Below are 26655 nucleotides of genomic sequence, written 5' to 3'. Positions count from 1 at the left end.
AAAGATTATAGGTTAAACTCTTTCATATCCAGCAGCCCTGGGACCAGGGGGTTGACAGATATTCAAATACGCTGGCTAATAGAAAAGCATACCTAGCAATGCATAACACTAAAGAAAAACAAGATTAGATATTAAGAAATAAACAAAAATGTAGGCAGAGTACTTTATCAACTACAGTAGTATTGTACACTGCAAACTTATACTGTATTTGTTGTAGTTATTTGTAATTACTTCCACTATACTCTATTTACTCAAAATGTAACTAACATTTACTTATGGTTAAAATTCCGGTTATTTGAGAATGCCATATATGAAAGAGTTTACTGTAGTCATGCTTTGAACTGTCTGGATTGGGAGGGCAGTGAGACAAATTTCAGACACTGTCTAGGTTCCAAAAAGCTAGACATTTTATTACATGGTGGTTACAAAAATGTTACTTTTGGGAAAGACAGGTGTGCCCTTCTCCTTTCCTCCCACACTCACCTTCTCCCCCTCTCATCCCTGGAAGCCATTAAAACTTTAAAAACCATTTCCATATAAAATTGCTGTTTGATGTCTGGCACCATCTGTTGCCTGTGTGTATCACAGCATCACTCTGTTCGAAGGTCACACATTTCCTTCCTTATGCAGCCCATGCTGATACCAAGCCAGGCCCCACACCCACCTACCCCTCAGTCGGAAACCTTCTCCCCGCAAATCTCTGATTTAGACATATCAACCCAGTCGAAGCCAGCCTCCTCTCCACAACTCTGATCTCCCTCCCTTCCCCATGCAGGAGTCTATATTAAGTATATTTCCTGGGTTTTGGATAATTTTATTTTTAACTTCAGGGCTTCCCCAGATCCAGGCTCACATAGGAGGGAAGAATGTGGAGCTAACAGGCTCTTCTATCCCCAGTCTTGCCCACTTGCCCTTATTACACCAATGCTCTTTTGTCAGTGCCCCACTCCCCATTTCCACCCATTCATCTTAATCCCCAAACCCTCTCTTTGATTTAAATTCCCCAAACCCCTTTCCTATTCCCACCCTTATTCATGCTTATAGCCCCCCTCCCCACACAAATCTTGTTGCAGCTCCAAATCTCTCTTCTCCATTTACACCATCCTGTCATCTCTCTGCCCTCACTTATGCCCATTATTTTCCTTTTGGGAATAGCAGGAGCATCTTCTGAATTATCTGATGTGTTCAAATTACCTTTCCCTCTAAACAATTCCCACTTCGCCAAACAGAGGCAGATAATTTTGCCATGAGTAGGGTTCGAATTGATACCGGCTGGATGTACGTAGGTCACGTTCAGTAACCAAGACATGTTCCCTTTACCAACAAGGCTCCTGTTAATATTGGCTAATGGGTACTCTGCACATCTTCAGTGTAACCCTTTGGGATCAAGACTAAAGGTCATGTGTCAATCTGTTGAATTTAACTCATTCTTAAACAACATTTTCAATATTGCTTCCCCAAAGAGATTGTGGGTGCCATGTACTAGCTGGAGTAAATGTTGAACAACTGAAAACCTTTGGGACCTAATGAGATCCACGGGAACCTTTAGTCAAATAACCAAATCTGGATTACTACCCTATACCCACTTGAGGCAAATCACATTTCAAGGCACTCTGTGAAACAATGAAGATTGAGAACATTTATAAGAGTCGTCCTCTAAACAGAAAGGGCGACTCAACAAGCTTTACTGACAGTGGAGCTGGTGCCCCTTTTCATTATTCCTGTATAGTGTAAGTATTTAGGTATTTAATGCCAAGAGAGCTGTTATGCAACATATATTAAGAATCACCCAGCATGTTACCCATCCTGCAGGTGAGTGAAAAAGAAGTGCTCAACTACTGCCCCAGCTGCTTCTCTGCTCTTCCCTATTCCTTACATAGAATTCTGACAACATATGACCATCACAGAAACAGGGTTTTTTGAGAGGTGGAATTCAAGAATTCAAACCTTGGAATTAAAGAATTCAAGGTTTTAGTACAGTTATATTGTCCTCCTGATGGGGTAGACAGATCAAACTGGTCAAAGTCCATAATCATTCCAGTCTCTATGGAGAAAAAAAGTCTCTACACAGAGAAATGCTGGTATTAATGACCTATGCTATTTAAGCTCAAGAAATGTTACTCATGGAAGTAACCCCACTGATACTAGAGGTACATATGCAAGTTTGCAGAAATTTGCCTTATGCTATATAATTTGAAGAACATCCTGACACTTACATTTCCCTCCCAATATAGTAGGCCATTAATCCAAGCCTCCATTATTAGTATGAACCAACCATGCAGTACACATGGGCACAAAAGCGGGCAATCTCTCTTGCGGACACTAGATGGCACTACAAACTTGCACTTTCCCATTCTCAGGATTATCCAAATGTTTGATTATCCAATCTGATGTTAACCCTGACAAGTGTTATGAGCATCGACATACTCTTAGCAGCGCACGCCTACTTCCTCTGGTTACACAAAAACATGCTTTGAAGATTCGCTCAGAGGAAGGGACCTGGTTAGCTGAACACCTATTATATAAAGGTAAGCTCAGAGGCCCACAGTGTGTAAAGGAATGACTCACAGAGTCAGGGGGTGTGATTGTTCTGAGCCAGTGTAGTTATGAAATAGTGATTACACAAATCCCTTACCTGGGGTTTTCTGAAATGTTCCCCTGCCACGATAATACTTTTATTTTAAGAATAAATGTACTTGCTTAGAAAGAGCTGTGTAGTATCTTAACTGTAGCCAGTTACAGTTATAGGCTTTGAAGAGAAGGCAAAGCAGGCCCTGATGAGGCAGTCTGACTTGTCAAATTCACAGTGCAGGTAGGAAATTGCAGCCAAGAAATAGCCATGTCAGGTGGGAGAGAGACACATTTCTCCCAAAGACAGGTGACACATAGTGGAGCTGGACGCCAGCGTGCAGGTGGCCAGGCTGGATCATTGAGAGAGAAATATAGATGCAGCTGTCCAGAACTGTGACAGCATGTACCAATACCAAGCATTTTGCACAGTGGCAACATGGTCTCTGTGCATTTTGCTACTCTTAAATGAAGCAGTAGTTCCACCATTTAAGCCACCCTAAAATGTGCAACTTTTACATACTGTTCAACACTGTGATTACTAGGATCTGTGTACTCTTAATTCAGACATTATTACAAAGAAGGTTTACGTATTTCTGTAAATTAAAGAATATTGTTGTTAAAAGTAAACAAGAATATAACTATAATAGTTAAATGGCGACTAAAAACATTTGCTCTGGATCCTTGCTGATTTATATTTAAAACTCCCTAAAATTAACTAAATATAATTTTTAAAACTTTTTTTTAAATGTCCAAAAAGTCAAAGGTCTGCTCTAAAGAAATGTGCTCATATTTTTATCAGTAAAATAGATCCCCACTCAGAATGCATTTCTCAATTATATAAGAACAAATAATCAAAGAAAAGCCATTCAAAATTGACCAAAAAAGTTTATTTTAGTAAAAGGAAATTCTATCATTTGGCTTTAAGTTACTTTTCTGCCTTTATGTGCATTGGAAGCCATGAGACAATAAAGGGCTGTCTTTCAGCATCAGCACTAGCCATCTGACAGCATTCATGAATACAAGAGCACAAACAGCCTCAAATTTATTCCCAGAGCATGGCCTACTGAGATTAACATAGTGGTACAAAGCCATTTGCCTTTATCTACCTAAGTGCTGAACACTGTAGAGATCTACCTTTCTGAAATCTAAGCAATATAACATATTACATTAAGATTTAAACAAAAATAAATTCTTGTCCCACATGCTCCTAAAGATATGAGACAGAGATTTTACAGCCTTACTTTCAGTTGGTATGTAGACTGCATTGATGATGAAATATAACAACAAAACAACAAATATTTCAAACAAGTCAGAGCTCTCAATGTTTCTGTGCTGTTATTTAGCTCTAATTTACCCCGAATATCTTCTGAGAGTCCAGTGAGCAGTGGAAGTACTGGTAGTGCTGCTAGACAATATTGACCTGTGGTCCAGCAAATTCTCTCATTTGGTACCAGTCAGGTCCCAAGGGTGCTGGACAAGAAAGGTTCAACTCTTAGATATACCTTTATTCTTAAGACTTCTCTATTTGCCTACTTGGAGAACACTCAAACTTGCAAAAACCTCATCACAACCAATGAATTAGCAGTGAGTGGTTGTGCAGCTGCTGTGCACAGATGGGATTGTATAATTTTCCCTCCTGAGGTCTAGTGCAATTACTCCTTTTCCCCCCTCTTTCATCAAGAAGTGGCCACATGGACAAGTTCTATCAAACTATATCAACCTATTTAGATAGTATTCGTGTCTCATAATGGAACGTCTCCCCTCCCCATCAAGACCCCCCACACACACATTTCATAGCATCCTCCTTCTTTTCCACCCTTCTGCGGTCATTTCACTGCCTCTGGAGCAACTTCCATTGAAATCAGAGCAATGAATGACCTGGCCAAAAGCATCAATCCTGCACGTGAATCCTTGCACTACTCAGGTCAGTGCGAATACAGTGATCTGCCCACACTTGCAGGATCAGAGCCAAGGTCTATCAATATATACAGGATAAAGCTCTGCAGAGTCTTCCAATCTGTTACTAAAGGCTTTGCTGTAATAAAAGTACACCATTCTTATCAAACTTGATAAAAACAAAACAAAAAATAAAACCTTTTTCAAATGTTGGTTACAGATTTTAGCAAGCTAGTGATGCTAGTATACTCTAATCCAGCTCCAGGTTCCAGTATGGTACACTTGTCACATTTTGGTAATGTTAAGATCTCAATTTAACAAGGTATTGGAGCATGTCTAATTTTATATATGCAAATAACCCCACTGATTTCAAAAGAACTAGTTACATGAGCAACAGTTTGCAGGATCAGGTCCTAGCAATGTCCACAAGACTGACTTGGTGAAGTCAATCTAAGAGACCTCTTAAGCAGCCCACACCACTTTTTTCTTTCCATCACAAGGGCCGTGTCTACACTAGCCCCAAGCTTCAAAATGGCCATTCAAATGGCCATTTCGAAGTTTACTAATGAAGCGCTGAAATGCATATTCAGCACTTTATTAGAATGCGGGCAGCCGCGGCGCTTTGAAATTGGCGCGGCTCATCCCGACGGGGCTCCTTTTCGAAAGGACCCCGCCTACTTCGAAGTCCCCTTATTCCCATGAGCAGATAGGAATAAGGGGACTTCGAAGTAGGTGGGGTCCTTTTGAAAAGGAGCCCCATCAGGACGAGCTGCGCGGCAGCAAGCCGCGTCAATTTCGAAGCACCGCGGCCGCCCGCATTCTAATGAAGCGCTGAATATGCATTTCAGCGCTTCATTAGTAAACTTCGAAATGGCCATTTGAATGGCCATTTCGAAGTTTGGGGCTAGTGTCAACGTAGCCAAGTGAAGCTATATAGATTTCAAAACAAACACAGTAAAACATTTAACTGCAATAGTTTATGTATTTAATGATTTAAGAATTTTCTGCAGATGTTTAGGATGCCAGGAATTTAATAAAAACACTTAAAAGGACAATGTTGAGTTAAATTTGACACAAACATTTAGAAGTTAAAGACATAATAGATGTATTCCCAAGAATTTCTTTTATTTGATTCCATAGGAGAGTTTTTCTGCTTCTAACAAGTACTCCCTCTACTATGTTTGCAAGCCAGACATCATACTAGCACAACGAGAAACAACTGCAATGCTTTCACAAGCCGAAGAGTTAAAACTGGCAGAGTCAAGTGACTTGTCATCACATACATAGTGAGTAAACAGGTCTCTGCGGCTATTTGACTTTGTCCAGGCCTACCCCATAAATGTTTGCTTGTTTGGTAATACTGATTGGGGGTGCAATGAGATGTGATTTGTAACTGACATAACTATGTCACCAAACAAACCCTAAAACAGATATACTTTGCCAGTATAAACAGCATCAATTCGGGTGCTAGTATAGTATGCCAGACTATCTAGACCGACAAAGCATTCCAACTGCCCAGCTGATCCTTGTTTATGTTCCTTTCACTGTTTTCTTCCAAACCAATAGAAATCTGGATGAAACAAACAAAATGACAGAGGCAAATTTAATCAGGTAATTTGGAGATTTATTAAAATTAGGTTAGCAAGAGCTTGGAGTCTTCCCTCCTTATACCAGTCTCTCCAGGAGAATGGGAGAAAGCGAGTAGTCAGAAAGATTTGAACACTCAGAAGATACACAGGTAAAAGTCAGGAAAGACGTAAGTGGAGGAGGCAGCATTGTACCTAAAGCAACATATAAGTAAAAGCCTGAAACACAAAATCTAGGACGTGATTCAGCTCTAACTTAGAAAAGAAACACAGAACACTATAACTGGAAGGGACTTCAGGAGGTCATGGAGTCCAGCTGCCTGCACTCATGGCAGCACCAAGAACCACCTAGACCATACAGGCTTTTGACCTACCTGCTCTTAAAACCCTCCAATGATGCAGATTCCACAAGTTCTCTGGGCAATTTATTCCACTGCTTAACCACCCAGACAGCTAGACATTTTTTCCTAATGTTCAACCTATCATCATCGTCATCAACCACCATGGGCTCAGAGCCTGTTGGTGTCCAATGCTTCCATCACTATTTCCTTCCAACTTTCCCTATTCAGTGCGGAGTGGCTTAGTTTCTGTGGACTAACTGCACACTGATCTACTATATCATCTACCCCTTCTCTGTGGGGTCTGCCTCTCCTATTCGAACTGTCCCTTATGCTGAATACCAGCATCTTGATTCTTCATTCATCGTTCATTCTGCAGATATGCCCAAACAGCTGCAACTTGCATCGTATAATCTTCTGCAGTAGGTTCTCTTTTGGCTGTATCTTCCTATATAATTCCTCATTGGCGACTTTCTGCATCCATCCTATTGTCAGGATCTTTCTGTAACAGCTCTTCTCAAATGCCAATAGCCTTCTCTTCAAATCTTTCGATTACCCATGTCTCACACCCATACAACATGCTGCTGAATACACGTTTTCAATACACTCAGCTTTGCTCCTAAGCTAATCACTTTGCTTTTCCAGATCTTATCCATCACCTTCAAACTCATTCTTGCTTTTCTATTCTAGTTACTATTTCCTTTTTGCAGTCTAGATCACGTTATGTTGCTTCCCAGATACGTGAACTTCTCTAGGTTCTCTAGTTTAATCCCATCTATACTGATCTTCCTTCCTATTTCCCTCTCTCCAAATACCATTGTTTTTGTTTTATCGATGTCCATAATCAATTTGTACCACTTCCCTTCCTCACTTAGCACCTGCACAATTCTTATTAGTTTCTCTTCATCTTCTTCAGCGATAACTATATCGACCGCAAAACTCAAATTGTTAATTCTCATCCCATGCACAGATACCCCTTCTACTAGGTGCACAATAAAGATATTTGGTGATATCAGATCTCCTTGTCATGTACTGCTACTCGTTTTAAACCAGCTTCCCATTTCTCCACACGTTCTCACTGCTGCCTTCACATTGCCGCTGATATCCTTCAATAACCGTATTCATCTGCTATCCACTCTGTACAACTCCAACGCCACCCAAGTCACTATCTAATCTACACTGTCAAATGCATTCTGAAAACTGACGAAGCAATTGTATATGTTCTTGTTTTTCCATTAAGCTTTCTCCGCTACCAATCTTGCTGCAAATATCTGCTGTATAGTACTTCTATCTTTCCTGAATCCTGTCTGCTGATCTGCTAGATGTTCTTCTATCTCAGTCTCTCCATCAGTATCATCATCAGCCACTTGCCTAGATGACTTGTTAGGGCAGTCGTTCTGTAGTTCTTGCACTCCAATGCACTTCCTTTCTCGTATATTGTCACTAACACAGATCTTGTCCGTTCCTTAGATGCCTTCCTTTCTTTACCCGCTATATTACATAGTCGGTGTATTTCCTGAATTATACTTTCTCTTCCCTATCTGATCATCTCTCCCATGATTTTATATTCAACCTAAACCTAACCTAAATCTTCCTTGCTGCAATCTAATCCCAGTGCTTCTTCTCGTATCATCAGAGTTAAGGACAAAAAAATTATCTCACACCTCCTTGTGACAAACTTTTCAGTACTTTAAAGTTATGTCCTGCCTCAGTCTTCTTTTTTTTTCTTCAGACTAAACAAACCCAGTTCTTTCAATATGTCCCCATAGGTCATGTCTCGCATTATCCTGACAGGTTCACAAGGACAGTTTTTCTCCCTTCTCCTTGTAACACCCTTTCAGATACGTGAAAGATGTTATAATGCCCCCTTCCAGTCTTCTCTCTTTCAGACTAAACAAACCCAATTTTTTCTATCTTCCCTCATCGGTCACATTTTCTTTCATCATTTTTGATGCTCTTCTCTGGATCCTCTCCAATTTCTCGACATCCTTCCTGAAATGTGGCACCCAGAAGTAAGACACAGGACTCCAGTTGAGGCCTAATCAATGCAGAGTAAAGCAGAAGAATTACTTCTCATTTCTTCCTTACAACACTCTTGTTAATACATCCCAGAATGATATTTGCTTTTTTAGCAACAGCGTTACACTGTTGACTCACATTTAGCTTGTGGTCCACTATGACTGCTAGATCCCTTTCTGCAGGACTCCATCCTAGACAGTCATTTCCTGCTGTCTGTGTGTGAATCTGACTGTTACCTCCAAAGAGAAGTACTCTGCATTTGTCCTTATTGAGTTTCATCCTATTTACCTCATACCAGTTGTCAGTTTGTGGCGGTCATGTGAATTTTAATCCTATCCTCCAAAGCACTGGCAAACCTCTCAGTTTCATATTATCCATAAACTTCATAAGCATAATTTCCATTATCTAAACCACTGATGAAGATATTGAACAAAACCAGTCCCGAAACTAATCCCTGCAGAACACCACCAATTTTGCCCTTTCAGTGGCCTTGGGCAACTCAAGTGCTGAGCTCAGCCAGTGCACGTTCAAGTGTCCCTCTGCAGGTTAGCGACAGGGATGCTCAAACCCTTAAACCTTCCAAGTACCCCCTGCCCAGCTTCTGTTTCACTCCCAGGGAGTCACAAATTCACTGCTCCCAAAAGGAACAGTATACTTCAGCTTACGTATTACACCTCTGATCTCAGCATCCCTTATCACATTGCAATTATTAATGTTTACAGTAAAACAAGCAAAAGTTTATCTGACAATGGAAATGAGTGAAAACACACAGAAGTACTTGAAACAAGATGGTTACATATAAAACATAACATGCATTCTAGTATGTTACTTTTAAACTACCGCAATATCTTTCAGAGCAAAAGCCCACTCAAAATCCTTACCGTGAATAAGGACTTGGCTGTGATCTTGGATTTGTGAAACAAGCAACACTGTCCTCTTGCCTATTCAGTGGGAAGAAGGGCCAATGTGATACCCCCCCACACACACACTCCAACAATCCTTTGTATTTTTTCATAAGCCAGATCCCCTCCTGCTGTTCTATTTCTTCACGTAAATGTCCTCTCCTGACCATTTCACAATCTCAATGTATTTTGGCTCCAAATGCTAACTGACTTATACTGCTAAATGGACAATACACTGTGCCCTGCCAGGAAGAAAAGCATCTGACTGGAAAGCACCAGTCAGTCATATCACCAGGTTTACCTGCCTTACTGCCAGGGCTTTGAAAACAGTTTCCAGTATAGATATGTAACTCCTTAAATATTATCCACACATACATTTTGCAATGACAATGACCACCAATGGGCTACTAACTCTCAGTAGAAACCACACAGATCATCCTTTGGTGAATTATTGCACATATATTTGATGAAGGGAATCTCCGTAAAACTCTATGCTCCTTCCCCATGCCCTCTGCCAGCTGACACAAAAAGATTCCTGAGTCACAGTCAGAAAATGCAATGAATCTGTCACAGAATGTATTGTGAAGAACATGTCGCTTTTGCTGTCAAAATTTTTCACTTATCTCTAGCCAAAAAACAGAGTTATCCACCGTGTGGCTCTACTCTAGTGACCAGAGGACAGTGCCAAAAAGGCCACCCTATGAAGCCAAAAACCTAGCTACCAAAGCAAAGAAACCTGGCCCACCCAATGATGACATGACCAAACACAAAGGAAGATCCCAATATTTCCACTCTCTCTACCTATGTCCATCAGTCATCCACAATATCTAGTACACTAGGAGTCAACCACACTCCCATACTTCCATCTTAAGCCAAGATACAATTAAGCAAACAGCTGACATGTAGGACAGATGAATGACACATTTGATGATACATACCATTCCTCAGTTGAAAAATATAAAGATTTGAAATGAAGTTTCCAACTACAACATTACTTTATCTGCCAGTAGACGTATAGCTAGCTAAACTGTCAAAACCGGAAGTAATTATTTAGAATATGTCACACAATACTCTCATTTAAAGTTGCCTTTGAAATGATACTTAGGGACTTCAACCGAGTATCACTGTGCTGCAAATTAATACCTATTTGCTTCAGCATCTGGTCAGTGACAGTCACAGACAATATTTGTACTGCTTTTCAAAGGTGTTTATCATTTTAATCTATAAATATATATGCAAACACATTTATACAAACTTTAAGTTAGTCATATTTAATTTTCTGTGTAATTTATAATTTTATTTCCTGTAAAGTGTGTATGTTTCAGTGGGGTATTTAATTTAAGCAAAAACAACACAGATTCTTGTGGCACCTTAAAGATTAACAAATTTATTTGGGCATAAACTTTCATGGGCTGGAGATGTTCATGCATCTGACAAAGTAGGCTCTAGCCCCCAAAAGCTTATGCCCAAATAAATTTGTTAGTCTTTAAGGGGCAACAAGAGTCCTTTTGCTGAGGTGTACATGAATTCCACATTACTATCAGTGTACTATCAAATGCACAGTACACTCATCCCTCCTGCCAGCCGTTAAACCAATTAAAATGAGTTCCACTTCAACACAGCCAGGCAGGGACTGGGAGCCAAAGGAGTGAGCAGTGGTGGGAGCGGCAAATGGCTCCTTAAAGACCCACATGCAGCTCGGAATTGCCCAGCCAGCAACCCTGAGAAAATCTAATGGTGACTTATGTTTGGGCCCCGACCGATAGGTTGAGAATCCCTGCCTTAGAGCTTTCAGAACTTCTATTTATTCCCAGAGATAAAGCAATATGTTTTTCCATTTCAGTAGTAAGTCAATCTCCCAATAGTCTGTTGGCATCTATTTTAACATTGTTTGGGTTTACATATACAGTAGTTCCACAAGTTACGGAAGGGTTGCTTTTCCATGCATGCTTGCATAACTCAAAGTTTGCATAAGTCGAGAGGAGGCTTTTTCTCCCGCAGAACACATGGTCTGCAGCTGGGGAAGCAGCAGGAACATCTGGAACTCCTTTTGAAAGGTAAGTCCTGGGGTTGTGGGGGGCAGCTGGGGAGGGTTAAGCCTGGTAGTGGGTTGGGGCCGCGTGAGGGCAACAGGGACGGTTAAGCCTGGGGTGGGTTAGGGCAGCAAGGGGGTTAGGGGCTGGTGTTGAGCCGGGGCTGTGCAGCCCTGTGGGCGTTGAGCCAGAGCCATGCATGGGGGAGGGGGTGAGCCAGAGCTGCATGTGGAGGGGATGAGCCAGGCAGCAGGGTGTATGAACCACGGCACGGGGTGTTCACTGGGCCATGCAAGGGGTTGAACCGGGGCCACAGGAGGTGCTGAACTGGGGCCACAAAGGGCCAGGGGGGAGCGGAATTTTGAGTTGTGCTTAACTCACATTAACATGAGTTAAGCGCAACTCAAAATCATGCATTTCAAGGAGATTACTGTATTGACTAATGGCTTTTCTAGCATCTGAAAGTGAACTCACTAGAAAAGGGTTAGTCTATTTTCATGAGGAAATTATTTCAGATGTAGTCAACAAGTTATCTGTTACATAGGTAAAGATTTTTAAAAGATGTAATCTTATTGCTTGTGGAAGTGTTTTTTAACAAACTACAAGATGCTTGTTTCTGCATATAGTTATTGTGAAAATTTAAACCCTAATTAAACATTCCTGCTGCAGCTCCAGGTTAACTATAAAAAAAATCCTTCAAAAACATCATATGCTAATTCTAAAGCATTTTTTCTGGAAAGGCAAAACAGCATATGATTTGAGGGAGAAATGAGGGTTCAAATATATAAATCATCTACCAATTTTATTTTGTTATACCATGTTTTATTTAGAAGTCCAATGTCAGGTCGGAGAGCAGAGCATCCTTTCTTATCCATGTACACACACATATGTAAAGAGACAGATGCATGTTATCATGAGCTACTATGAATATGCACCAATAAGGATACTGTAATACTGCATTACTTTTAGGTTTTACATCTTTACAGTGGTTTACGCTCTCAGTACATGAATGAGGAATCAGATTCACAAAGACAAACTAGCTTCAGTTATATACAGTAAACCCTTGAAATGTGCTTAACTCATGTTAATGCACAACTCAAAATTCATCTTCCCCAGCCCTGGTTCAAACCACGCGGACCCATGCACCCTCGTTCAAATCCCCACAGCCCAGCTAACCCCCCCCCCCCCCGCCACCCCACATATGCAGCTCCAGCTCACCCCCCCACCGGGCTCCAGTTCTGGCTCAACTCCACCCACCACCAACACTGCAGCCCTAACCCACCTCATGCTTAACCACCCTGCCCCCCTTGCACGGCTCCAGCCCATCGCGAGGCTTAATCCTCCCCATTCCCCCCTCCTCCCAACCCAGGCCTCACGTTTCAAAAGGAGCTCCAGGTGCTCCTGCTGCTTCCCCAGCTGCAGAATGTGCATCCGGTCAGAGAAAAAAGCTGCGCCCGACTTACACGAACTTTGAGTTATGTGAGGGTACGTGGGAACACAACCCTCGCATAAGTTGAGGGACTACTTTATAGATGACTTGGAGAGTTTCATGCTTCACACTGAGACCCACTGTTACATAATGGTTTCTCTCTGCCCATCACAAAACAGGACTTGTCACAGAGGAACTCGCAATAACCGGATCAATTTCCAGATTTACACAGTCACTGTGTATTCTTTGCCCAGTTCCTTATTTTAAATTTAGACTAAAATAAAAAATGTCTAGTTTACTCTGCAGCATTTCAAACTGGGCTTTTCAGACCAACTCTGGATGTAGCTATCCATTATGCACAAATATTAAACAAAGATGACCTCCATTCATCAACTAAGTCCCAGTCCAGCTCCTTTATAACCCTATTCCTAAAGAACCATAAAGGACAACCCGAAAGGGAAAGAATGCAAATATAAATCTGTCACAGACCTTCCACATCTTTGAAACCCACTGCTACATCATGCATTGTTATTCTAACACACACCAAAAGCCATAAAACATTTTCAGTCTCTTTCAGTAGGAAATATAATAGGGACGATTTTTCAAAAACATAGTTTCCACCTGTGCATGCACACTTTCTGCGTGTCAGAATTCACACAGTACCATTTGTGCAATCAATTGTGTAAACAAAACAGCTACCTATAAGTGACTAGTGTAGGTAAAAAATTAATGGCACATGCAGGTCTGCACTCAAACACTTTTGGATTTTCCTTCCTATTTCAATCATGTTTTTCACATGTTATTTTCCTCCCCTGCTATTTCTGCAACCCACACAACCAGCAAGGAGAATTCATGGGTCCATCAGACAGTATCAGCATCTAGGAACATCAAACTCCTACTGTGCACACAATTTAATGCAAATTCTGTCTTGACACAACTGTGGATAAATAGTAAAAGAGCTACTACTCCCATGGGACTGGAGCCTGGGTCCCACAATCTGGAGAAAGAGGGTGCCTAACTGCTGAAATAACACAGCTTTGTCTCTCTCTGGCTCAGTGACTATTCAAATATTTATCCAAAGTGGAAGAGTCATTTGGCCAGAGAGAAAGACTCTGCAGGCCAGTGAGAGACCCAAACTTCAGTCCCCGCTCCTCTCCTACTCTTCCCCCCATTTATGTGGCTCTCACTCCCCGAAGACGCTACACTTAACCACCTACACAGCCTGACTCCAAGAGACATTTGCATTTTTTGACTGCTAAGCAGAGGCCTGCAGCCCAGCCACAGACTCCGACCTCCAAGGCTTATGACAGACACACACCGTTGGCTCCTTGTCATGTGTGCTGGCTTTTGTGGACTGCAGTCTAAGTCACCTATCTCTCTCCATGCATTCTATAGTCAACGTAGGTGCCCGAATTCAGGCTTTGTGCAACACAGTGGTCTTCCTGTGATTTTCTAGGTGCCTAAAAGTTAGACAGTCCAACGCGAGAGTTAAAACACCTAAATCCTTTAAAGATCCAGCCCACAGTGACTCTCTCATGGTCACCCCATAGCCCAGTGGTAGAGCAGAAACAGAAATGTGTGCAATTTTTTAAATTTTTGATGTATATTAATTCCTTTAGAAGTAGCTAATTAACTGACAAAGTTTACAAGAATATAAAAGATTTTATTTTAAGGTGGTACACAAGCAGAGTCATAACTACATTTTGATTGTAACTACATTTCCTAACTTTGTAGTTGTACATTTCTCAACCCTAAAGTTGCATTACAGTTTTTCTAATGACACTGAAACTGATACCTTATGATTCATTATATACCTTCAAAATTAAAACAGCAAATTGTTCACCAATATTATTAATTACTTGTATGTATTGTGATAGCTCCTAGGATCCCCAAATAGGGACCCTATTAGCTAGGCCCTTCACAACAAAGGGATAGCCCCTGTCTCAAAGCACTTACATAATATTTCTTTGTTAATGAAATACATGTATTTTGCTGTACAAAAAATCTAAAAGTGATACGTCAAAAATGACCCTTTCAAAAGTTTCCCCTGAACTTGTCGTGTAGAGAAATGACACTCCCCCCCGCTTTTTTTTTTTTAGGATGGAAGAAGCAGGCTTTTGAGGTGGGATATTTTTAAGTGTTAATTTTCTCCCCTTTGTTCACACTTCACAGAAATATCAAAAATGCCATGTCTGGCATCCTTTGAGTTTGCCACTTGTCTTCAAATCATGTTTCATCATCTCCAGTCATTACAAATACAAGAGAAGTAGCAGTGATAGTCTGTATTCTAACAAAAGAGCAGTCATGTAGCACTTTAAAGACTAACAAAATGATTTATTATGTGATGAGCTTTCATCAGACAGACCTTCAGATCTACAGAATTTCCAGTCCAGATCCAATTATATAGCACAGAGGTCCAAAAAAATTGCAATAAAAACTGACAAATCAAATATATTGAAATGAAGTGGGGGTGAGAGATGTTAAGTGTGTCTTGCTGAGATAATTACAAACATCAAAGCAAGGGAAGCAGTCCTTGTAATGCATGAGAGAATTGTTGTCTATGTTCATACCAAGTGTTAATATGTCGAATTGAGTATAAACCCCAGTTCACAAATCTCCCTATGTAATCTGCTTTTAAAATCTCTGTTGTAGGACTTATATTCTCAGGTCTTTAACAAAATGGCCCACTCCATTGAAATGCTCCCTGACAGGCTTATTTGTATTGAGATTCCTAATGTCTCCTCTGCGCACATTCATTCCCTGGCAAAGTATTTGCCTGGTTTGTCCAATGTGTGTCATAGAAGGGCATTGCTGCCACATAATGGCATATATAATATTAGTTGAGGTACACAGTGCTGCTGTCATCATGAATAAGTCAGACTATGAACAGGAGACAGCTAAACAACTCTCCAACACCACATTTTACAGACCTCTTTCCTCTGACCCCACTTTAGAATTCCAAAAGAATCTACACCATGTACTTAAAGAACTCTCTGTCTCTTCTTGAAATCAAATTCATTCAGACACACCATCTAAGCCCTGACCCAGATTATTCTATTTGCTTCCTAAAAATCCATAAACCTGGAAACCCAGGACACCCTATCATTTCAGGTATCGGCACACTTGCTACCGGACTATCCAGATGTGTGGACTCCCTCCTCAAACCCCATGACACCAGCACTCCTAGCTATCTCCAGGATACTACTGACTTCCTGAGAAAATTACAAAACATTGGAAATCTTCCTGACAATACCATCCTTGCCACCATGAATGCTGAGGCCCTCTACGCCAATATGCCACATGAAGACGGACTACAAGCAATCAGGAATAGCAGCTCTGATGTTACCACGGCAAATCTGGTGTCCAACCTACGTAACTTTGTTCTCACCCAAAATTAGTTCCAATTTGAGGACAATTTATACCTCCAGATTAACAGCACTTCTTTGGGCACCCGCATGGCCCCACAGTATGCTAACATTTTTATGCCTGACTTAGAACAATGATTCCTCAGCTCTCATCCCCTACTACCCCTCCTTTACTTACACTACATCGATAACATCTTTATCATTTTTGACCCACAGTAGAGAGAGACTGGGAGAATTCCACAGAAATTTTAACAAACAAATTGATGCACCTTACCATCAATCTCAGTCTTGACTATTCCACTCGAGAAATACATTTGCTGGACATCACAACATAAATCACTGATGGCCACACTGACACCACACTCAACTGGAAACCCACTGCGTGCTACATTTGCCTTCACGCCTCCCACTTTCACCCAACACAAACCACACAATCCATCGTTTACAGTCAAGCCCTTAGATACAATCACATCTGCTCTGATCCTACTAACAGAGACAGAAAACTTTAAGATGTCCACCAAGTATTCATAAAACTTAATTACCCACCAGGAGACATAAAAAATAAAAAAAAACAGACTGACAGAGCCAGATGAATACCCAGAAACAAGCTACTTCAAGATAGGCCCAAGAAGGTCAAGAACAGAACAGAACACCGCTTGTCATTACCTACAGTCTTCAGTTCAAACCCCTGCAACGCATCATTAAAAACCTACAACCTATTCTAGGTCATGATGCTACTCCGGAAGGCCCAAGGTGACAGGACTGTTCTTACAGTGCTTATTTACACTAGGAAAATAGACACTGAATTCACTGTAAGCACATTTCTTCTGGTGGCAGCTACAGTAGAGACGATTATACAAATGGGACTCAAGAATGGTGGTAAAAATGCTGGAAGCTACCAGACCCTTGCCTACATTAGTGCTCCCAACATAGAAGTGTAGGTGGGAATTTTTTTTTCATCCTCAACATACACAACTCTCTAGAGCTGCAGGCAGCTGCACCCAAGGATAATAGATAGATAACCAGCGGGTTACCCACCACTGCTATAGTTTTCCAAGATAGTGAAGACCTGAATATGAAACACAAATAGAACTGTGTGTGTATGTACACATAAGAATACCTTGAAGATAACTGATTACACCACAACATTACATATCAAGGTCCATGGCAGATTGTCCAGGACTGCTGGTTTTTAAATTAAGATTGGATGTCTCAAAGATCTGCTCCAGAAATTAGTTTGGGGAGGGTCTATGGACTATGTTGTACACGATGTCAGCATACTTGATCACAATGGTCTCAGAATCTATGAGTCTACAAAGTGACAAAATAGGACAAATCCGTAACTCTTTTCTTTAAGGCACCATCTCATCATTACATGGGGTCTTATGTATTTACTACTTCTTGAATTCTCTAAAAATACATAGTGAAATATGAAATCAGTCACATGAATACAAAATTAAGGTTTAACTTAAAACTAGAAAAAAACCCTAGAAGATTTACAAACCTGAGCAGTGTTCCCTCTATTTTTTTCCAACCAGGAGCAGAATAAACTTTGTTATGAGAATCAAGGCATGTGCAGATGTGCACCACCAATAGAAACATAGGCTGTTGGCTGTGAGCACTCTACTAATTAGCTGGGTGGCACCTTCATCTCTCCTGAATGGCTACCCAAGCACTCAGCTTACAGGAAACACTGAATCTGAGTGACCTCGCACCTTGAGAAAACCCCTTAGACTTAAATGAATCACAGAACATTTTGGTTCTTATAATGATCGACATTTAAGTCTTTGTGTACAAATTGCATCAGTCAACTTTGGTAGATTCAGTTCTCCGTCACTATCCCTTCTTATTTCAGTATGTCTCTCCCCAAAATTACTGTTGAAAAGAGGTATTTTCCTTGAACATTTGAAATATTCTGTATTCTTTAATTTTTCTACATTAGACTAAAAAAAGCAATGTTAACTTCTTGGGATTCATCAGCAGGGTAGTCATGTTAGTCTGTGTTTGCAAAAATAATGAATCCCATGGCACATTATTTAATTAGCCTGTTAGTCTTTAACTCTTCATTTTTCTTGGAATCCATTATTTGCTAAAGCCAACAATCAAATCAAGACCTATGAATAGTTTAGAATTTAAATACTATCCCAAAGAAATTCTCTTATAGCAACACTATTCACGCTGATGAAAACAGAAAAAGACTCTCTTTGGTACAAGTATTTTCTAGAGTTAATGCATATCCACTGATTTACGCAGTACCTTCTGCAAACTACACACAGTAAGTCTTAGATCTTACAGTAATTAATTCTTGGCTGTAACACAAGTAGACTACTTCAAAGTTGCATGTAATTCAAAGAACTCATTTTCACTAAACTTTGTTAATAAGCTGTTCTCTACTTTGCAATCCTCACTATAGCTAAACCTGTAAGACAAAATTTCTTGCTAGAACAAACATTTAAGTAAACAGGCACTAGGCAGGCAGCATATGAGAGAGTTGAAAGAAGCAGGACACAGAGTATATGCAGCCCACTGCAACCTCAGAGCATGCCCAAGTGGCTGAATGCAACTGCTATCTACTGACTCTACCTTCACTGTCCTCCCTCATACGATTTTCATAGAGAAAGACAGCATGAAAAAGTTGTGCTATGGCAACTCAGGAGGGCTGGTTAGGGAAATGGCAACGGCAAGACCAGGGCGTCCAGTCCCTGATTCCCACAAAACTCCCTTTAAGGCAAGGCTCATTTAAAAAAAAATCCATTCCCCTTAGGCAGAGGGTAGTTGTACTCATGCAACTGTGATGCGTGATTTTTGTAAGTAGTTATGTCATGTGTTGATCTTATGTGCGACTCTATTTTGGATGAACAGACTCCATTTTCGGGGTGGGGGAGTTAGATGTCAGTAGTACTTGCAAGGCTGGGTCAATTCAGTTCCAGCTGGATTTTCCTGCCCTTCTACCACAGAACTTTCATGCCACTAAGTGAATAACAAGTCTGTGCGTGTCAATCAAAGTTCAGTTCCATCAAATCGAGCAGTCCCACTAGCAACAGTTCCAGTCCATTCCATCTCATCAGCTTTCATCAGCAAGTTAGTGAAGCTGTTCTCCATCTCTTCATGGGATCTCCATGGTGTTCCTCCGAAAGAGCTTTCAACAGCTCGATGGTAAAAGATCCCAGGCTTCAAGCTGCCCTTCCTGGCCATCGACTGGAACATTATTCCACTTTTAGTCAGGGTCTTTGCTCTCATCTTCTCTTTCCTTCTCCATTGGATATTCTGGGTCCTAGGATCAGGCCTAATTAACTGTTCCAGTTACTGTGGGTTATGGTTACTATAAGTTACAGTTGTGTGTTATGTTACGGATGCTGTGTTAATTAATTGAATAATTATTCCCCTCTCCCTAATAACTGTAAATATATCCCTCAATACATTTTAAAACATGGTGTCCATTTCTGTCTAATTTATCTTAATTTACTTTAATTGGGTATGATCCTCACTGGTGACAGATACAGATACCTCTGAAAGAGAGACAATGCAGATTTAGGGCTTGCTAAAATTTCATAGTTGCCTAAGTCCCTGAGCTAACACAACATAGTATTTCTGTTCACAGATATCTGCATAATGCCACAGTTATTGAAGCATTTTAAGTGACCCATCTTTTCCTAGCAAACAGAAAGCAGCAACAGAGTTGGCTAAATGAAAAGTCTTCTCTGGGCAAATCTTCCCTTGAACACTTAAGGTAGCTCTACACTGCAACATTTGCAGTTGGCCCATGTCAGCTCCTGGGTCTCAGGCTCTGAGGCTATCAAATTGCTGCGTAGATGTTCTGGCTCATGAACCTCAAGTTCATTAGGCTTCTGATTTCACAACTCCTGGCCCTCCCATCAAAAAAATCAAAAGCAAGTGAATAGTTTTGATTTTTTTTAACTGAAACCAAAGCTGACACTTATCTTCTAAACATTTCAGGCGACCCGAATCCACATTCAGTTGGGAAAAAAAAGTTTCAGCTGAAAAGTTTCACTCATTTCTTCACTTAACATTCATGTTTTTTCTGAGACACACTGGACTTGTAGCTTTCATCAGCTGCAATTGTGGATCCTCTGCCTATTTGTTACATGTATTAAGTGTCTGAGGTTGGACATGCAAACTTGGTTAGTGCCTCTATCCGAAATACCTATTTTAAGCACTTACCTAGAGAACTGTTTTTTCTTAGAACATTGCAAACTTTCCCTGCCCCATTGCAAAACTGACAGACTTCAGCATTATTTTTACAGGGATCCATCTGTATGGATGTAGTTACAGCACTGGAGCCTTAGCAAATGCCCCGTGGAGAACAAGAACAAACCAATTATGGCAATAGCTGAAACCCCTGATAGCACTCCATAGGCAAAATTGTAACCCTTCCACATTCCCTGCATCAAAGGAGTAAGAGACACTTTGTGCAGTTAGCAGAGTACCAACCTGCAGAGAGGCAAACTGCCTGCTGGGGTCAGAGAAGTGCACTCTAATACCTTTATTTGCAGCAATGCACTGGACAATTTGAAGGCAAGTTAGTAGTCAGAGGTTTCACCACTGCACATCAGTCAGAATTTTCTGATTTGTCCTCCTTGCTTCCTGTTTTTGGTTCTCTGTGCCTTAGATATTGAATCTGTTCTGGTCTGGCTATGGTCTGAAGAAGTGGGTCTATCCCACGAAAGCTCACCTAATAAACTATTTTGCTAGTCTTTAAAGTGCTACTTAACTACTTTTTGTTTTGAACATCTAACTAAGTGGGGAAAAACAGATGTTGGATACGCTAGGGCCACAGTAGGGGGGTTGAACATTTCTATTGCTTCTTGGCTTGGTGCAGAGAAATCTGGTTCTCACAGGGCAAGACTAAGCAAAATTTGTTTGCTCAGATTTTGCATAGTGGTTGTGGATTTGCTCCAAAATTTGGTTGCAGAAAGCTGTATACAATTACAGTAAACCCTCGAGATGTTAATGTGACTGCCGCCCATGACAGGAGCAGGAAACCCCTCCTGTCAGGGGCAGTGGCCTGACTCTTGCCACCCGACAGGAGCGGTTTCCTGCTGTTGTCGGGGTGGCAGCCACTGCTGTCACAAGCAGCAGCCACAAGACACACTGCCAACCCTGACAGGAGCAGGTTTATCTTGCTGCTGTCAGGGACAGCAGCCACAAGTCAGGCTGCCACTCCTGACAGGAGCCATTTCCCTGTCTCCAGAGCAGCAAGTAGCTGGGAACCAGGCAGCAGCCTGGCTGCCGTGTCCCCTCCATCTGCAGAACTGGGATGTTGAGCAGGGCTGTGACCCTGGTTGGTTTCCTGGCTCCAAGAAGTGGAGGGGAGCCTGGAGCCAGGCTGTCCCTGGTTCCAGGCTCTCCTCCACTGGCTGGAGCCAGGAAACTGAACAAGGCTGCTGCCTGGTTCCCAGCTTCCCCTGCTTGCAGGACCCAGGTAACTGACCAGCTGGTCAGTTTCCTGGGTCCCACAAGCTGCAGGGAAACTGGAACAGCTCTCTGCCACTCCTGTAGGCAGGAAACAGACCAGTCCTGCTGGGCCGGTCAGTTTCCCAGCTCCTGTAAGCCCAGGAGGAGCTGGGCACCAGGTGGTAGTCTGGTTCCCATCTCCCCTTGACTTGCATGAAAATTCAAACTACACGGGGGTTGCAGAAACGCAACCACCACGTAACTCAAGGGTTTACTGTACTGGTAAGATTAGAACTACGTTTTTTGTGTTGCTTTATTTTTTAACTAACAAAAACAATACTAGTTATTTTATCAGGAAAGGAGGAAAATGGTTCCTTCCACAAAGAATGAGATTTTCAGTCCAGAGTTTGATGCAAAGTAGATATATCTCAGACTAGAAAGACTGCTTCATAGCTCTGCTGGACACTAAGGGTATGTCTACACTGCAATACAATTCCCACAGCTGACTCTCATAAACTAACCTAGCTGTGAGAGCCAAAAAACTAAAGCAATGAAAGATTTTTCCTTCTCTGTAGTACAGCAGTTAGTCTATTTCCCAAATGACATCTTCAGGGCCATACGGGTAATATATGTATTGTGCAGATGTAGCCCACATAACACATAGGTAGGGGCCTAGCAAATTCACAACCACGAAAAACGTGTCACAGACAATGAAATCTGATCTCCACCCCCTTCTCTGACCCCCCATGAAATCTGGTCTTTTGTGCGATTTTTCCCTGTACTATATGGATTTCATGAAGACCAGAGTTTCTGAAATTGGGAGGCCTGATACAAAAGAACTGCAGGAGGACGACGACAAGGTTATTTCAGTGGGGCACACTGCTGCCAACCTTACTTCTGTATTGCCTTCAGAGCTGAAAGGCCAAACAGTGGTGACTACTGATTGAGGGCCCAGTTCTGCAGGCAGCAATGCAGAAGCAAGGATAGCATATCAGGCAATATTTTGTCACCCCTACTTCTGCAAGTGGTAGCTCTGCCTTCAGAGCTGGGCTCTGGCCTGCAGCCACTGTTCTCCAGCTGTCAGCAGAAATAAGAGTAGCAGTTCCACAGCTCCTTCCTATAATTAACTTGTAAAAGCCCCACAACTCTTTTTTGGGTGAGGACCCCTACAATTATAACATATGGAAATTCAGGTTTAAATTGCTGAAATAATGAAATTTACTGTTTTCAAAATCCTATGATGATGAAATTGACCAAAAGGGACAATGAATTTGGAAGGGCCGACATACAGAGTACTGCATATGCAACCCACAATGGCAAGTAGGTTGAGAACCACTGCTGTAGTGAATCCACCCTGCCAAGAGGGTGTAGCTAGGTTCACAGATTCTTCCTTCAACCTAGCAGGACCTATACCAAGGCTTAGGTCTTGCATGCATTTCTCAGGGAACACCACAGCTAGGTCAGCCTAACTTTTAGGTATAGACGAGACCTTTCTGTCTGTGAAACCAGCAAATCTAGTTTAAGTTTCTCAACCAGATATTCTCCTTGGGGGTGGTCTCTGTAAGGGAGATCAGAAAGAGGGGGACAGAAGAAGAAAACTAACCAACAACACACACAAAAAACAAAAAAGAGACCTATTATCTTACGTGAGCCATCATCATGCTAGGGTGGGTAGAGCCCTCTCCCACACATTATACAATAATAAACATAGTATATAATGTCTAAGCCAAAGAATGCACCACTGATATCTATGAACAGTGCATTGTCTTGATGCAAAAGTAGTAGCACTGGAGATTGCATGGTATATAAACCTCAGACCACATTATCAAACAGCATATACCTTAGAGACTGAGGACACAAAAGATTTTCATCTATAATTAGTTTGAGGGCAAATAAGAATTGACAAGAAATGCCAACGTCACTTCATGAATCTTTTGCAATCTCAGCACCCCTACAGCAGATACAAAATCTTATGACAGATAAGAAATGAGAGATTATATAGTGGCTCTTTGATAACATATGCAACGCATTTGCAAACACTAAGCAAAACCAGGTTTGAATATGGTTTCATAGAAGAATACAACAAGGAATCCTGTGGCACCTTAAAGACTAACAGATTATTTAGGTATAATCTTTCATGGGTAAAAGCACTTTGTCTGATGCATGGAGAAGTGTTTTTTTATCCAGGAAAGCTCTCTCTCAAACGATCTGCTTGGCTTGAAGGAGCCACAGGACTCCCTAGTTTTGCAGATACAGACCAACAGGGCCACTCCTCTCCCTGATACAAGAATGATCTTTTAAACAGAAGTCTTGATTTAAACACCAAGGTACCACAAAAGCAATGCCAGCCAACCTACAACTTCTGAGTACAGGTAAACAAGCCACTGTTCTGTTCAATGAACTTGTCTCAAATTCCTATTTACCAAAAACAAGCAGTCAGCTCAAATATCCTTTACATGTTTACACTGGCAATGCACCACGAGGTTCAGCTCAGTGTAGCCAAACCACCACAACAGGTGCAGCAGTAGAGACCAACCGAGTCCTCTTCTCCATTAGGAATAACGAAACAATAACAAAAAAATAAGCAGCTTGGGACCAGAAGACTAATACTACAACACAAAATAGATGGTTTTACCCCACCAGAACCGCCTGACGACAGCACTCCCAGGGCCAGGCTGAGCTACGCCGTGCTTTCCTTCCCCCAAATGAGTCGCCTCTCCTCTTCGCCGGGCAGCAGGGGTGGAGCGGAGGAAGGACCAGACTGGGGACCGCAGAGGCGGAGAAAAAAGGGAGGCAAGCAGGGCTTGGCGGGGGAAAGATTTATCCGGCTGTCAAGAGGCACTCGCTTGGCGAGGAAAGGGAGGCGCCTCTCCCAACGCATCTTAGGCGAAGGCAGAAGTTTTGCAAGGGGGCTGATACGCACCTCCCTGTCTCTGTTTATTTCATTTTGCCTCCCATCGGAGGAAGCAGCCGCGCTTCGGGCCTTGCCCAGACCCAGAGGGCTCCACTGAGCCGCTGCCCGCCAGCCGACGGGGAGGAGGATCAGCATTTTCCCCGCTCTCCCCCAGGGAACGAGAAACGCCCGCAGAAAACCAGCCACTTCCCACGCCCCCCCCCCCGGACTGGAACAAAGCGGGCGTGGCGCGGCCGCAGGGGGGTCGTGTCTACACGCTCCCCTCTGCAGGCAGGTGCAGGCGTTCACCAGCGGCGCGACACCCCACCACCCCCGCTTCCCGGCTGGGGCGGCTGGCAGCGCGAGCTGCAGCCCCAGCAGGGCGGGGGGCTGCTGCTGCGGCGGCCGCTTTCGTGCGCAGGGAGGTGGGGGAGCGCCGAGCGCGGGGACAGCCGCAGCCGCCTTGCAAAATGCGACCTGGGTGGAGCAACAAACCCACCCGGAGCAGCGGCCAGCGCCGGTCGCTGTGGCCCCCTCCCCCTGCGCCTCCCATCCCCCGGCCTCCGCCAGATGCTGCCCCCACCCCCACCGGGCCTCCAGCCAAGCGCCCCAGCACAGACCTGAGCCGCCCGGCGCTGCGAGGCACGCAGCCCAGCCCAGCCCAGTCCGAGCACCGCAGCGCCCGCGCACGCAACCCGCAGGCGGCGGCGGCTGCTCCGCGTCCCCCAGGCGCGGCCAGGCAGCTGCCGGGCGCGCAACTGCTCCTACCTGCACAGCGGCGAGTCTTCGGCTGGCGCGCTCCTGCCCTATGGGGGGCCGCCTTCCCCCGCTCTGCGCGCGGCGGCTGCGGCAGGGGGCAGCAGCGGGAGGAGGAGTTGGTGCCAGTGTGTAACAAGTTTGGGTTGCCCCGCAGTATGGCGGCGGCTGCAGGAGCGGAGGGGAGAGGGAAGGAGGGAGGGAGCGAGCTAGCTGAGCGCAGCAGCCCGAGGGCTTGTTGCCCTGCAGAGAGCAGCTCCGGGGGAGGGGATGCGCTGGGCTGAGGCAGCCGGGACTCAAGCTGTGACAAACGAGGATTTCGCCAGTCGTTGTCAGAGGGTGATTTTGGTCTGCGGCCCCGCCGGGGGGGAGGGGAGGCACTTGCAAGCCCTGCCTGGATATGATGATGGAGCTTTAGCTGCAAATCGGGGGGGTGGGGAGAGGATTTAGACACCGCGTGTCATTTCCATACGCTGCTGCTGTTGGCTGTAGGCACTGAGGGAGCAGCAGTCCCTTCCTCTTCAAAGCAACAGGGCAGGAAACGCGAACCTCCAAAAAGGGAGGTGTTTTCCCCTTGTAAACAGACATTGGGTCTTGCATCACGCAGCTGGGGGAGGGAAAGGGAGAGACCTGGCTGAGAGTCTTCTCACCCACACCCTGACTAACCCAGATGGGCAAGATTGCCCCTGGTTATGTAACCCACACACCTAGGTGTGGTTCACTGTCCCATGCACTGGCGCCTAAAGAACTTATACAGGTACAGAATATGAGTCTCCTCCACGGCCTTAGCTGAGAGCTGCTGGCTGTTAGCTCAAACTGTAAAGGCTCCTGTACTAAGCTCCAGAGGTCTCAAGTCGAGTTGTCCTGTGGGTGGTTACACTGAATATTCACAACTGCCTGAACTACTGTGTCATTGCCTGTGTATAGAATGATGAAGTTCTGTAGCTGAGAAGAAACAGGAAAACTGGGGTGTGGGTGTGTACACACTCTAGATAAGATTGCCTAAGTTTTAGGAACACTGTGACTAGATAGATATAATAGAAGAACCAGAAGCCAAGGCTTACTTAGGTGCTTTATCTGTGCAGTTCCATTTGGAGTCAACTAAATTGTTCAGGAAGTGCATCACCTATACATTGCTTGTCATTTTAGATTAATTCCCATCACAGTTCATTTAGGCCAGTCATTCTCACCCTTTCCAGCATGCTTTACCCCTTTCAGGCATCTGAGTTGTCTAGCATAGCCAAGGTTCTTGCTGCTTAAGACCTATTTGCTTACAAAAATACAAAAGCGTCACGGCATACGGATTGAAAAATTGCTACTTTTTCATTTTTACCATATAATATAAAAAGTCAACTGGAAAGTAGGTCTTATACACATTTGAGTGTACAGTATATAGAACAGTATAATCAAGTAATTGTATATATAAAGTTTTAGTTTGTACGGACTTTGTTA

The 26655-nt window shown here is 43.0% G+C and overlaps 1 protein-coding gene across 6 annotated transcripts in view; it reads right to left on the bottom strand.

The window, feature by feature from the left end:
- The window catches only part of SEMA4D (semaphorin 4D), a 174194-nt gene extending 148675 nt beyond the window's left edge, over positions 1-25519 (bottom strand). For 2 of the 6 annotated variants that reach the window (XM_074995070.1, XM_074995063.1), the window contains exon 1: positions 24195-25519. The gene's annotated coding sequence lies outside the window, so the exon portion shown is untranslated. The remainder of the gene's footprint in view (positions 1-24194) is intronic. The other 4 variants (XM_074995068.1, XM_074995064.1, XM_074995065.1 and 1 more) reach the window with 3 other exon arrangements.
- Positions 25520-26655: the final 1136 nt, after the last annotated feature.

The sequence above is a fragment of the Carettochelys insculpta genome, chromosome 5 (genome assembly GCF_033958435.1).
Source record: "Carettochelys insculpta isolate YL-2023 chromosome 5, ASM3395843v1, whole genome shotgun sequence".
In the NCBI taxonomy this organism is placed as follows: domain Eukaryota; kingdom Metazoa; phylum Chordata; order Testudines; family Carettochelyidae; genus Carettochelys; species Carettochelys insculpta.
The sequence above is the reverse complement of the archived record's forward strand: the minus strand, read 5'-3'. Positions and strand labels throughout refer to the sequence as shown.